At 36.2% G+C, this 14,428-nt stretch overlaps 1 long non-coding RNA gene across 4 annotated transcripts in view; it reads right to left on the bottom strand.

Moving 5' to 3' along the window:
- Positions 1–13,632, bottom strand: part of LOC106507788 — a 58,656-nt gene extending 45,024 nt beyond the window's left edge. Inside the window, exon 1 of one of the 4 annotated variants that reach the window (XR_002346696.1) lies at positions 13,357–13,632. This is a non-coding gene — a long non-coding RNA (uncharacterized LOC106507788). The remainder of the gene's footprint in view (positions 1–13,356) is intronic. The other 3 variants (XR_002346698.1, XR_002346697.1, XR_002346695.1) reach the window with 3 other exon arrangements.

The raw sequence follows: 14,428 nt of genomic DNA, 5'->3' as shown, positions 1-14,428 counted from the left end.
TCCATCAAAATCCAGTGTCAAAAGGGAGATTTTCTTTTTTATTATTAAAGTATAGTTGATTTACAATGTTGTGTCAATTTCTGCTGTATATAGCAAAGTGACCGGGTCATACATATATATACATTCTTTTTCTCATAGCATCCCGCATCATGTTCTATTCCAAGAGATTAGACACAGTTGCCTGTGCTGTACAGGGAATTGCCCGTCCATTCTAAATGTAATTGTTTGTATCCACTAACTCCAAACTGCCAGTCCATCTCACTCCCTCCTGGCACCAAGTTTGTTCTCCATGTCTGTGGGTCTGTTTCTCTTTTGTAGTAGGAAATTTTGTTCATTTGTACCATATTTTAGATTCTACATATAAGTGATGTCATGTGGTATTTGTCTCTTTCTGACTTACTTCATTTAGTGTGAGAGTCTCTGGTTCCACCCCTGCTGCTGCAAATGGCACTGTTTTGTTCTTTTTATAGCTGAGTAGTATTACACTGTGTATATGTACCACATCTTCTTAATCCATTCATCTATTGGTGGACATTTAGCTTGTTTCCATTTCTTGGCTATTGTGAATAGTGCTGCAAAAAACATAGGGATACAGGACTTCCCATGTGGCTCACAACCTAACTCCTCGGCATTGCTTCTACAGTGGCTATAGCTTGACCCCTGGCCTGGGAACTTACATATGCCACAGGTGCGGCCCCTTGTTTAAAAACAACAACAACAAAAACCATAGGGATACATGTGTTTTTTTAAATTATAGTTTTGTCCAGATATATGCCCAGGAGAGGGACTGCTGGATAATATGTCAGTTCTATTTTCAGTTTTCTAGAAAATCTCCATACTATTTTCAAAGAAGACATACAGATGGCCAATAAACACATGAAAAGATGTTCAACATCACTCATTATTAGAGAAATGCAAATCAAAACCACTCTGAGGTACTACCTTACACCAGCCAGAATGGCTATCATCCAAAAGTCTACAAACAATAAGTGCTAGAGAGGGTGTGGAGAAAAAGGAACACTAGTACACTGTAGGTGGGATTGTAATTTGGTGCAACCACTGTGGAAAGCAGTATGGAGATTCCTCAGAAAACTAAAAATAGAACTACCATTTGATCCAGCAATCCCCCTCCTGAGCATCTATCCAGAGAAAACCACGACTCGCAAAGACACATGTACTCCAATGTTCATTGCAGCACTATTTACAATAGCCATATCATGGAGACAACCTAAATGTCCATCAACAGAGGAGTGGATCAAGAAGATGTAGTACATATACACAATGGAATATTACTCAGCCATTAAAAAGAATGAAATACTGTCATTTTTAGCAACATGGATGGACCTAGAAACTATCATGCTAAGTGAAGTCAGCCATACAATGAGACACCAACATCCAGTGCTTTCATGGACATGTGGAATCTGCAAAAAGGAAAGACTGAACTTCTTTGCAGAACAGATGCTGACTCACAGACATTGAAAAACTTATGGTCTCCGAAGGAGACAGTTTGGGGGGGGTGGGAGGATGTGCTTGGGCTGTGGGATGTAAATCCTGTGAAATCAGATTGTTATGATCATTATACGACTACACATGTGATAAATTCATTTGAGTAATTTAAATAAATAAATAAAGGAAAATCTCCACACTATTTACCATAGTGGTTGTACCAATTTACATTTCTGCTCTCTCCCCATTCTCAATTATTCTGAATAGATGACAGGGTGCCTCAAAGCAAATGGGACCTATAAACTGATCACATCTTCACCAATTACAGAATAGTATGAGAAATGAATCTTAAAAGATTCAATCTAGAAACCTTGAAAGACCAACAAGAGTGTAGGAGGGTTCCTTAAGGGGGAGATTTTGATAAGCCACCAGCCATTTTAGTCACGACTCCTAATCCAGAGGGTGATGATGAACTGAAAGTAAAACAGCCTCTTAAGGACCTTCAGTCCACTTGTAACTATTGAGTGGTCCAAGGAAACTCAAGCCTAAAATATTATTTAAAGTGGATATGGTAGATATGGATATATAACATCTCCAGCACCTGGAAAAAGCCAATAAAAATCCTAGGCTTAAAAAAACATCCTAGACTTTAAAAAAACAAAAAGACAACCTCTGGAATGGGAGGAAATAGTTTCAAGCTATCAGTGCTTAATCTCTAAAATATAAAAACAACTTACACAACTCAACAGCAAAAAAACCAACAACCCAATTGAAAAATGGGCAAAAGACCCGAATAAACAGTTCTCCAAATAAGATATACAGATGGCCAACAAGCACATGAAAAAATTCTCAACATCACTGATTAGAGAAATGCAAATCAAAAACTACTATGAGGTACCATCTCACACCTGTCAGAATGGCCATCTAATAAGTCCACAAATAACAAATGCTGGAGAGGGTGTGGAGAAAAGGGAACCCCAAAAGAGACAGACAGCCCCCTCTTAATATGAACAGTTAAAGGCAGGACACATTTAAAAAATAGTCAGTACTCTGCTGAATCATCTTCACTGTGCATGGCCTGGTGGTGCAGAATGACAAAGGAGTAGAGGGTCTATGAACCACCCAGAAGCCAGTTTGTATCTCTAGTCCCCTCTACTTCCAGTTATACCATGGGCCTCAAGTAGGTGGGCAGGTAGGAGATAAATGTAAGGAAAGAAGGGAGGAAGATATAGAAGACATATCATTCTTATATATGTGCTTGCTTTTAATATTTTTTCATTTACTTAAAATGTACCAGAAAATAAGTATACCTTTATTACATTTTTATATTCACTAAATACATTCAACAAAACTTTAGTCTTTTTTGTGTGTTTTGGGTACCCACTATTTTATAGGAACTGGTTTAAGCTCTAGGGGATAAAAGAGTAAACAAAATCATAAAAGAGGGGGGAAAAAAAATCCTTGCTTTTGTGGCTTGCATTCTAATTGTAAAAACCGACAACACATCAATCAATAAACATATACAGAAAATCTATTTTATGTTAAATGGTGATAAGTACTATGGAGACAGTAAAAGCAAAAAAAGCAAGTATTGGGAAAGGGGTCGCAGTTCTGAACTGAATGGTCAAGGAAAGCCTCGCTGAGACGGCTACCTAAGAGGAAAGAACTGTGGGAGATGAGGCAGCCAGCCAAGTGCAAAGGTACAGAGAAAGTGCTCTGGATCTGTATTAATATCTTAAAAGAGAGAACCAACATGGCTTGAATAGAATGAGCAAGGGGAAATGATAGGAGATGACAGCTCAGCAGCCAGCACATATAGAACATTATAAGCCAGTAAAAGACTCGTATGGGACACAATTTGACTTGTTTTTTACACTTGAGCTGCTGAGTTAGGAGAAGGCAGAAGGACAGCCTCCACTGAGAAAGCTGTTGCAATGATACATATGAGATGATGGTGATAGAAGTGGAAATGGTAAGAATGGTCCAACTTCTGGACATTTCAGAGGCTAAGTTGACATGATTTGTTAAGGAATTAGACTTAAGCAGGAAAGAGTAGGGCCTAATCAGCCTGAAAATCCAGAAGAAATGGATTGCTGTAGAATAGATGTTTAAAAAAAAAAAGACCAAAAAAACTTATTTGAACAGAACGTTAATAAGGAGATGCTGAAAGATGCCCTTCTTTTCCCCCACAAATAATATTGTTCTCTCCCCATTCTCAATTATTCTGAACAGATGACAGGGTGCCTCGAAGCAAATGGGACCTATAAACTGATCGCATCTTCACCAATTACAGAATAGTATGAGAAATGAATCTTAAAAGATTCAATCTAGAAACCTTGAAAGACCAACAAGAATTTTTAATCAGGAAATCTTACAATTCTCAGAGGAATTCTCTTTGTTTCCTAAGTCAACTAATAAGAAAATATTGAAAATATGAAACTTATTGGCAAGTATAGCCAGACCATATCTCTTCATTTTGTGAATTTTTATATTCCAGCAGAGAACTGCCTGGTCTGAATCATCAGTTAATATGATCTGTTTGGATAAGTTAATTTCAAAAATTTCCAAAGGTATATCTGAGAGGTTTTGACATGATTCTACAAACTTTCTACTTTATATACAAAACCCAACCTCAAATTTTCATATCCATTGCTAGAGACCTAGAAGTTCATAGTTATATGTACATTCTATAAGGCTTTCATTAATATTCAAATTTCATCAAGAATTTACTAAAGCTACAGAAGGAATAAGTATATGAGCAAATGCTATCCTCTAATTATGAAATCCAAATCACAGAACATAGATAATTGGAAAAAAGCATTCCTTATATATAGATTTTCAGATTTTTTAATTTGCGCCCAATATTTTGCTAATTAAATGGAAGCTTTCCAAGTTCTGCTAAGATTTACTGGGTCACTTTGCTGTACAGCAGAAATTGACAGACCATTGTAAATCAACTTTAATTTAAATTTTTTTAATTAAAAAAATTTTTTTTAAAAATCACTGCAGAAAGTCCTATCTTTTCTTACCTGCCTTTGGCCAGACCTTCCTATTTTCTGCTTATAATTCCCTGCCATTTTCCTTCTTGTAATACAGGTCAGAACATACTGATACCCATTCTAAGAGCCTTCAGTTGTTCATAATTCTAGACAGTCTCTGATTCTCCAGATCTTCTTTACCTACTCTGTCCCCCTAGACTAGTCCTAAGATGGGCTCTACACAGTAGACATCCTATTGAGATTAATCTATGGAAGGGATTCCTCAGAATCCTATATTTCCACGTATAGTACTTAGTCATTCTTTATCATTCCTCATTTTTCTTTCAATTCTTCTCACACAAGATGCAAAGTAATTCTTGAAGATAAAAGACATATCTACTCATCTGAGTGTCCCCCCAAACTCCCAGCTAATGGTTTACAAATAGAAGGTATTTATTTATTTATTTATCTTTTTGCCATTTCTTGGGCCGCTTCCGCAGCATATGGAGGTTCCCAGGCTAGGGGTCGAATCAGAACTGTAGCTGCCAGCCTACACCAGAGCCACAGCAATGCGGGATCCAAGCCGTGTCTGCAACCTACACCACAGCTCACGGCAACGCCGGATCGTTAACCCACTGAGCAAGGGCAGGGATCGAACCCGCAACCTCATGGTTCCTAGTTGGATTTGTTAACTGCTGCGCCACAACAGGAACTGCTACAAATAGAAGGTATTTAAAAAAATGTGTGCCCTATTCATTTAAATGAAAAAGAAGCTATTTGAAAAATATAAGCTTTTTTGAAGTATAACAGTAAAATTAGAGAAAGGTGCTTCTAGTTCCTAAAGACTGCAGAGCCCTCCTTGGTAATGTCTTACTCTTCACACGTATCTATGACCAAACACATCTGGGGTGAATAGTGGAAATTCCACTGGCCTATCATTCTGGCTGTATCCAGGGTGTGCCACAAGTCCATGCCCATGTTAAAGTCACAGCAAATCAGGGTTGGGTTAGCCACAGTACCCTGAGATAACCCAGGAATTCTGAGGTATGTTTATAATGTCTAAACAGGTGTCATCTTGCTGGTATGGAGTTGAAAAACCAAAACCAAAACTTTGTATCTCTGGTTAATAACAAAAGTCTATCTTTGCTTGAATGAATTCAAGTTTATGCTCTTGTGCTGAGGATGGGAGTTGAGGGAACTATAGAGCTGTGAGTAATTGCAGACTGGGGTAAGGGTTGAGAGGCAGGAAGAGTAAGTTGACTCTGATGGTTTTAGGTCAGGAGAGCCAAGTCTTATCATACAGGCAATGGACTAGTGATTTCTATGTGCAAGTAGCTGTTAGAAATATATGAGATGATACTTCTGAAAAGGTGATGTAAACTGTAAAAAATGGGGAAGCAAAATAGATGTTATGATAATGATGATCATTCCTTAAATTTCTCATGCCTTTCTCCCCACCAAAAACTACTAAATAAAGGAAAATGGAGACCAGCAAAACCAAATTCATAAGCAATGTTTTGTTTGTGGAAAGGCGTAAGTAGGATGGGGGTGGGATAGAGGGGCTGGAGACTTGCCTAATATTAGCTCCTCATTTGCATATTCCCAGAGTGCCAGTTTTCTTAGATGTGTATATTATATCAAAGATGGATAGGATATCACAGATCTCCAAGGACAGCTATTTTCAATGGACATATTTTAAGGTCTTCTAGGCAAAATAAGTTAAGAATTTGTAGCTTGGTGTCTCTTTATAGCTTTAATTAAGTAGATATGGTTTATTTACATATATATACAACATTTATATTTATCATATACAGAGCAACTTCATAGGTTTTTATATGATAAAGCAATTCTGCAACATAAAAACATATTTGAAAATCCCTGTTCCAAAATTCCTATTGTCTACATGGAGAAAAGGAATTCGAACACCTTAGAAGATTTTAAAACAAACCCCTCAGAAAGAACCCTGCAATTTCTGATTGAGAGTGTCTGTGGTAGAACCTACAAATCTGTATTTTTCAAATGATCCAGGTAATTCAGGAAACATATCAACAGGAATTGACCCACTTCTCTCTCCTGAGAACCAATGCTTAGGAGATAGGACTAGAAAGCAGACATTAAAGCTTAAATTTGGTTTCACAATTTTTGGGTTGTGTGTCCTTCAACAATTTATTATTTTAAGTGTCAGAATCTCCACTTGAAAAGGCAGTAAGAACACTGGCCTGTCAATGAAGGAAAAATTGAGAAGTATATTATGAGCCTAAAATTATTTCAAGCATGTTATAGGTAATCAGGAGAGGAGGTCGGAGACGGAAACTCAGCTGGAGCAGGGGCAATGATGATGCATATTATGTGGAAGGATTTATAGGAAATTGGGAGATGGAGTCAAACAGAACATACTGACTGACCAGATGAGAACTATGAGGGAAAGAAAGAAAGCAGGGTTGAAATGAGGATCAGGATCAGGCCTGAATGGCTGGTCATTCACTAAAATGGAGCAAATAACAGAGCAGAAATGGTGGAAGAGGAAGAGTTCAATTTGGTCATGTGAGTGTGAGATGCCTGTAGGATGTCCAGGGGAAGACATATAGCTGGCAGTTAGATACATGGGTCTATCGTCCATAAGAGAGAAGAAGGCCAGAAATTAAAATGTTCTATCAGCAAATATGAGGACCTGAAATTGTGGGCAGATGATAAAGATTGGCTATTCAGCTAAATTCCACCACCCTGGTTGTGTACCTTAAGCTAGATGCCAGAAATCCCTTTGCAGTATAGTTTTTTGTTTTTGTTTTTCTTTTCAGGGCTGCCCTCACAGCATATGGAGGTTCCCAGGATAGGGTTTTAATCAAAGCTACAGCTGCTGGCCTCTGCCACAGCCACAGCAACACCAGATCTGAGCCGCATCTGCGACCTACATACACCACAGCTCACGGTAACACTAGATCCTTAACCCACTGAGCGAGGCCAGGGATCAAACCTGCAACCTCACAGTTCCTAGCTGGATTTGGTTCTGCTGCATCACAACAGGAACTCTTGCAGCGTAGTTTCATCATATGACCTAAACTCCACCGAGCAAATGCATCCTCATAAGGTCTAGAAGCAGAATTCAGCTTTATGAGGGGAAGACATGCTTTTGTTGTTTCTGCCAGCAAGCCCAATTTTAGCTTGGTTTTTGATTTTCGTGTTGCAGTTGAAGCAGAAGTCCTAGTTTCTAGTTATTAGTGTAATGGATGTCAAGAATTAGGGCATGAGACATCCATTATGCTGGTAAAGATTATACAGAAGACTTGAGACTCTGGAGTCACCATCTGTAGTATTGGTTTCCTGTTTTCCTTGCCTGCTGATCTTAGCAGAAGTAGTAGTTCCCTTGATAGACCAGTTCTATCATGTTCTGAGAGTTTTTCCTCTAAATTCAACCTATAACTTGATCCTCTAGGCCAATTGAATATTCCATCATGAAGAAGATATTCTATAAATCTGTGTTGTCAAATATGGAAGCCCCTAGCCACCTGTGATTATTGTTCACTTGAAATATGGTTAGTGCAATTAAGGAGTTGAAGGATTGGTTTTATTTTAGTTTAAATTTGAACTTAAATAGTCACATGCAGTCAGTGGCTACCATATTGGACAGCACAGTACTAATTACCTGGATTACATACATTTCTTTTCACCTAAAGAAATTAGAGTGGTTTCTGTTATCCGTGATTAAAGGTTAATTACTATATGAAAGCTTGAAATCCCCCAAGGTAAATGCATAGAATGAGAAAAGCCCTAAATTAATAATACCCTGGGTAAACCTTGAAAAGAATAGCCAGAGAAAAATTTCAGAGAAGAAACTAAATGAAAATAGGAAACAAAAGGATAGAAAGAGGCACAAGAGAAATTGCTACTGTACTAACCATGAGAGGAAGCTTTTAATAAAAAGGAAATTGTCCACAGGAAAAAAAAAAATTAATGTATCCAGCATACAGTGGGCCAAGCAGTTGGCCATAGAGGACTCAAATTGCATCACTGGGATGGGCCTTGTTTTTTCCTCTTTTGATTGAGTGCCTCCTCCCCCAATATATTTGGGGATTTTGAGACTTTCTCTGCTTATGTGAGCCTGATGTTTGGGTGTGACCGTGTGGAGATGCCAAGAGACCAGCTTACAGTACCGACTCTGCTGCTTACTCTTCATGTACTTGAGTAAATGACTACTTTCTTGCCTTCAGTTTCCCATTGAGGGGATGGAAACAGGGATATTAACACCCTTTGTGAAGAGTAAGTTAAAGGTTGATGTGAGAGTATATGCAGGTAAAAAGAAATGTACATGATATGAACTGTAAACATCTATCTCAAAGCATCCCCAGATCTCATGTGGAGAACTGAGATAGGAAGGAATGAGTGAGTAAATGGAGGTCTGATTATAGGAAAACAAGAGCATTTGAAAAAAAAATTGACAAATTGAATTTTTATAGAACAAGGATAAATGTTAATGTGAAAGATATCTGAAGAAGGTGATCTCATCCAGAAGCTGAAAAAAAAAGAAAATAGCCAAAGACATATGAACTTGCAGCAGAGGGCAGGAATAAAACAAACAAACAAACAAACAAACAAAAAAAAACCACTTTATCTTTGTGGAAAAAACCAGGCAGAGAGAAAGCCACTGTAAGTGCTTTGACCTAGAAAGATTTTCTATGCAATAAATAAACGGCTTCTAGTGTTTATCCTAACAGTTAATATCTATCTCAATGTTTTTGATTATGTATTCCCCGAAGCAAGCTTTGATGAGCTAGGCATTCAGAGGATGGTGTAGAATTCAAAATGATTCTGAAAATGTCATAGACTAGCCAAGGGACCAGAAGAATACAAAACTGTGGGTAAAAAGTCAAGGCTTGGATACTCAAATAACATATTGAATAAAGTGAACAAAAAGATTAAAAGGAAAAAAATCATATTAGAAAACACTAGCCACAATTTATATACATTTTTTAATATTTCTGCAGTGATTGATATCAACTTCAATTCTTATTCTGACCTTCTACCTCTCAGAGGAAAGCAAATCAGTTATCCCAGTCAGTTTGACTTTTGTAGGTTTTTTTTTTTTTTTTTTAATAGCTTTAAAGTGCAGCAAAGGAATCAGTTAACAGTGTGGGTAAAAGTTATTTCTATTCCGTTCTATTATGAAACCAACAAAAATCAATGCAAAGACTGAAAAAAAATCAATTGAAAGTCAAAAAACATGAATTGTGATGAATATTTGACAAATACAATAGAGGTCCTCTTGTCTTTAGATATGAACCCTCAGCAATTTCCTTAAGCTTAATTTCACTGATTGGAGATCTGTATTGCTGTGTCTTTCTTGAATAGTTTACCCTCACAATATATTGTCTAATATTTCAAGTTTCAGATTTTTTTTTTTTTTTTTTGGTCTTTTGTCTTTTTAGGTCCTCACCCACAGCATATGGAGGTTCCCAGGCTAGGGGTCAAAATGGAGCTACAGTTGCCGGCCTATGCCACTGCCACAGCAATGCAAGATCCGAGACGCATCTGCAAACTACACCACAGTTCAAGGCAACACTGTGACGAGGCCAGGGATTGAACCCATAACCTCATGGTTCCTAGTTGGATTCGTTTCTGCTGCCCCACAATGGGAACTCCAAATTTCAGATTTTTAAAGTAGAGCAACAAATTAAAAACACTTGAAACAATCCGAGTTCAGATTTCTTCTCGATTTCTTTAGTGTCTTATACCTAATTTAGAGTAATTTTTAGTGATTCCTTATCACTTCTTTCAAATACACTGTTGAATTTCAATATACAACCATCTTTTTAAGATTCATGTATTATTATTTTACACATAATTTTAATTAAATTCCCTAATACATAAAAATATAAGTGTTGTAAACCGATTTGCACAAAACAAATGATGTTGGTAAGCACACAGAGCAGCTAAGGAGAGCAGGAGAGGGTAGCACACTAGAGCATTACCCACGAGCCATTAGATATAAAATCAGACCAGCCTGGATCACAGAGTCACCTCATGGAAGAGAGCTACACTGGGTAATCCCATGGACCCACAAATTTTGTGTTAGCAACAAATAAACTTGTATCAAGCCATTGAGAGTTTGGCGTTGTAAGCTAATTCAGTATATCCTAATTTATTCTTTATATTATACCAATCTTGTAAACTCTTCTACTTTTGCCATGTATTAGATTTTTGTCTAGTCTTTCAGCTAAGTATGTCCTATTTCAAGGTTCTATCCAATGAATGTTGAGATAGTATCTAGAGGAATATTCTGGGAAAACTTTTACTTTCCTCACAAAAAGGACAAATGCAATTGGTTCTGTATTTTACTTACTTGATTGTAAACATCTTATAATCATGGATGACAATGTGAGGACCAAAGGCCAACATGCTAAGGACGATAAAAAAAAAAGAAGAAAGAAAAAGTCTGGATCTGTTGAGTAGTTCTATAAATATCAGCAAGCAATTGCCATCCCACTTCTGGATTTCTTGTTATTTGGGGAGAGAAGATTTTTAAAAGACTCCAATAGATCAACATTGAGATTTCTTATCTTCTTTATCCATTCACCTATTGATGGACACTTAGATTGCTTACCTTGGCTATTAAAAATAATGCTGCAATGAACATAGAGGTGCATATGTCTTTTCTAACTACTGTTTTGGTTTTCTTCAGATAAAGATCCAGCAGTAGAATTGCCGTATCATATGGTAGTTCTCTTTTAATTTTTTTGAGGAATCTTTATACTGTTTTCCATGGCAGCTGTGCCAATTTACCTTCTCACCAATAGTGGGTGAGGGTTCCCTTTTATCCACATTCTCATCAGCACTTGTCTTTTTTATAATAACCATTCTGACAGGTGCCAGGTAATACCTCATTGTAGTTTTGATTTGCATTTTCCTGATGGTTAGTGATTGAGCATCTTTTCATCTGCCTGTTGGCTAATTATGTCTTCTTTGGAGAAACATCTATCAGATCCTCTGCTCATTTTTTAATCAGGTTATTTTTTTGATGTTGAATTGTGTGAGTTCTTGGGTATTATATCTTGGATATTAATACCTTATTGGATATATCATTTGCAAATGTATTCTATTTAGTAGGCAGCCTTTTCATTTCATTGATAGTTTCCTTTGCTGTGCAAAAGCTTTTTAGTTTGATGTAGTCCCATTTGTTTAATTTTGCTTTTGTTTCCCTTGCCTGAGGAGACATATTATTCAGAGTCTGAGTTGAAAATATTCCAAAGAGATACAAAAATCTAAACCTATCCTATATAAAATTTGATGGGTTCATAAACAAGCTGTGCCAGAATGTAAATCATCTATACCTTTAAGCACATTATTTTTACATATGCATGACTTTCTTGATGAACCAAGCTGTGTGCTGATTTATATTCTAGCGTAAGCGCTTTTTAATTCTGAAACCAGTAACATCCAGTAGTGTATTGGCTACTTAAAAGTAGCACAGTTCCAAACAATCACACTGAATAAATTTTGAAATACTGTTTTGTAATCTGTGCTCTGTTTTAGTACTGTTCAAACTGACAGCATAATTTCAAGGCATTGTAAATGATACAGAAAATCCTGGGATTTTTTTTCTGACAGATTTGACAAGTTTCACTGTCTTCAGTTGCACTTTCTATGACAAGAAATCTTTTTGTACACAGTAATTTTTCCATTCTTTGCATCAGAGAAGAATTTTAAAGACATTTCAAGTAAAAACTTAGGGTGTCATATTTAAGAAAAATATGACAGATGTTTAATATAGAAATTTAATAACTAAGATGACAATTGGTTCACATCATGCAAGTAATGACAACTATGTCACAATAAACTCCTCAGCCAAGTATCTGGGGACTTTTCCTTAATATCACCTAAAGGATATGTCCTTAAATCACAAATTTAAAAATGGAAAATAAAATGTGCCCTAAATTTAAGACAATATGATTATATTGTTCAAGTTTGGGCCAAATGATTCAGTGAAGAAAAGGAAACTTCATGATTTTAGATTCTTAGTTTCCTTGATTAATCATAGTCCTTTAAGTCTTCAATATTATAATTACAGTTGTGAAGGTTAAATATCAATACTTAAATATAAAATGTTGGCCATATTACCAGAAATTCTAGATCTAAATATCTATGTAGATGAAAGGAGCATTGCTTTTATAAAGTACTCTCTCAAAATGAAATTTGAGAATGATTCAAGAATGGGATGTGATTCTAGGTTAATATAATTTTCCCTCAAAAAATAATTAAAATATTTATAACCTATTGCAAAATAAAATTATTAATTCCATATTAATTGATAAAGCTAAATACTACTTTATGCTGAAAAAGACTATTTTCTTTCATTTTTCATCTATCGAGATCAACATCTTTGCAAAATACAATAAAAACATTTCTAAACAAAATGATCAAATACTTGTATGTCATAGCAAATTTCAATTTCTATACAAGTTTCTAAATGCTTGTGTTCAGTTTCTGTACTTGTCATGAATTGGAAATAACTTAATTTGTAGGTTGACAACACAGACAACACTGAGTGCTGGTTTGGTTACTGTGACCAAAGAACACTGACAAATCTCACAGAATCTTCTGTTATCCTCACATTTATGCTCTACGTTTCTTGAAAATAAAAATATACAATATGAAATTATTCTTTCCATAGTCATCTGTGAGGTAAACAGTATCATTATTTTGTCTCAAAAAACTGTACAGCAAAGGAAACAATGCATTAAAAAGCAACCTACAGAATGAGTTAAATATTTGCAAACCACATATCTAATAAAGGGTTAGTATCCAAAATATATAAGGAACTTTGACATTTCGATAGTTAAAAAATCTAATTTAAGCTAATGACCACTCAAGAAAAGAATCCAGTAACCAAGCAACAATCTACATCTGTAGTTAAAATACAAAACAGTGGGGTCTATACCTCATTTATGTGAAGCCAGGGAGTTAATAGTCCTCGAAGAGTAGCATTTCTACACCCAGCCAAGACAGGAGTATAGGTGAAAGGGGAAAGAAGCTAGGTAAAAAGGGCCAATATACTGAAACCTGAGACGAATTACCATATTTTAGTGTATGTTACCACCCTTCTGCTAATATACATATGATTTAAATAGTGCCATGACTATTCCAGTTAGAATTTACTGTGTCAAAGGAGGAACTAATGATGTAAGCCTTGACATCTACCCACAAATGAGGAAGAAGGTGGTCTTCTCCCCTCCCCACTTTTTGATTATAAAAATGTAGCTCTCAGGGCTGTGAATAAAAGACTGTGCTCCATTGCCTGCCTGCTTGTATCTCTCACAAGCATGCTGTGCTAATAAAATTACTCTTTGCCTATCCCTTTGCCTCACACTGAATTCTTTCTGTGATAAGACGAAAGAACCTGAGCTTCAGGAAGTCCTGACACCAGGTGAGCTGTTTTAACTGAAAGATAGTGGGTTTAGGTACCCTCCTAAGTCAGAGATCATGGGTTTAAGTCCCATCCAAGGAGTGTGGTTTCATAAGAGTGGTGACATCACTATACATTCCATGGATGTTAAACATACAACGAGAAATTATTATGAAAAACTTTATGCCCGTTCATCTGACGATTATATGAATTGGGAAATTTTCTTGAAAGACATAAACTACCAAAGTGTAAACAAGAAGATACAGATAACCTGAATTGTCCTCTATCTCTAAGAAAAATTAAATTTCGTAGAAACATCCCCATAAAGACAACCTCAGATGACTTCAGATTCACTTGTGAATTCCACCAAATATTTAGGACAAAAATGATACCAATTCTACAAAAACTCTTCCAAAAAAATTAAGAGATGGTAATATTTCCCAACTCATTCTGTGAGGCCAGCTTTGATAATTAGCCAAAATAATTACAAGAAAATTATAGAATAATATCTATCATGACCATAAATGCAAAAATGTTTAATAGCATTTATCATTCAACCTATCAATATATAGAGTAATACATCCAAATGCATGTATGGGGCTTATCC

Source organism: Sus scrofa, chromosome 8, assembly GCF_000003025.6.
Source record: "Sus scrofa isolate TJ Tabasco breed Duroc chromosome 8, Sscrofa11.1, whole genome shotgun sequence".
NCBI lineage: Eukaryota > Metazoa > Chordata > Mammalia > Artiodactyla > Suidae > Sus > Sus scrofa.
The sequence above is the reverse complement of the archived record's forward strand: the minus strand, read 5'-3'. Positions and strand labels throughout refer to the sequence as shown.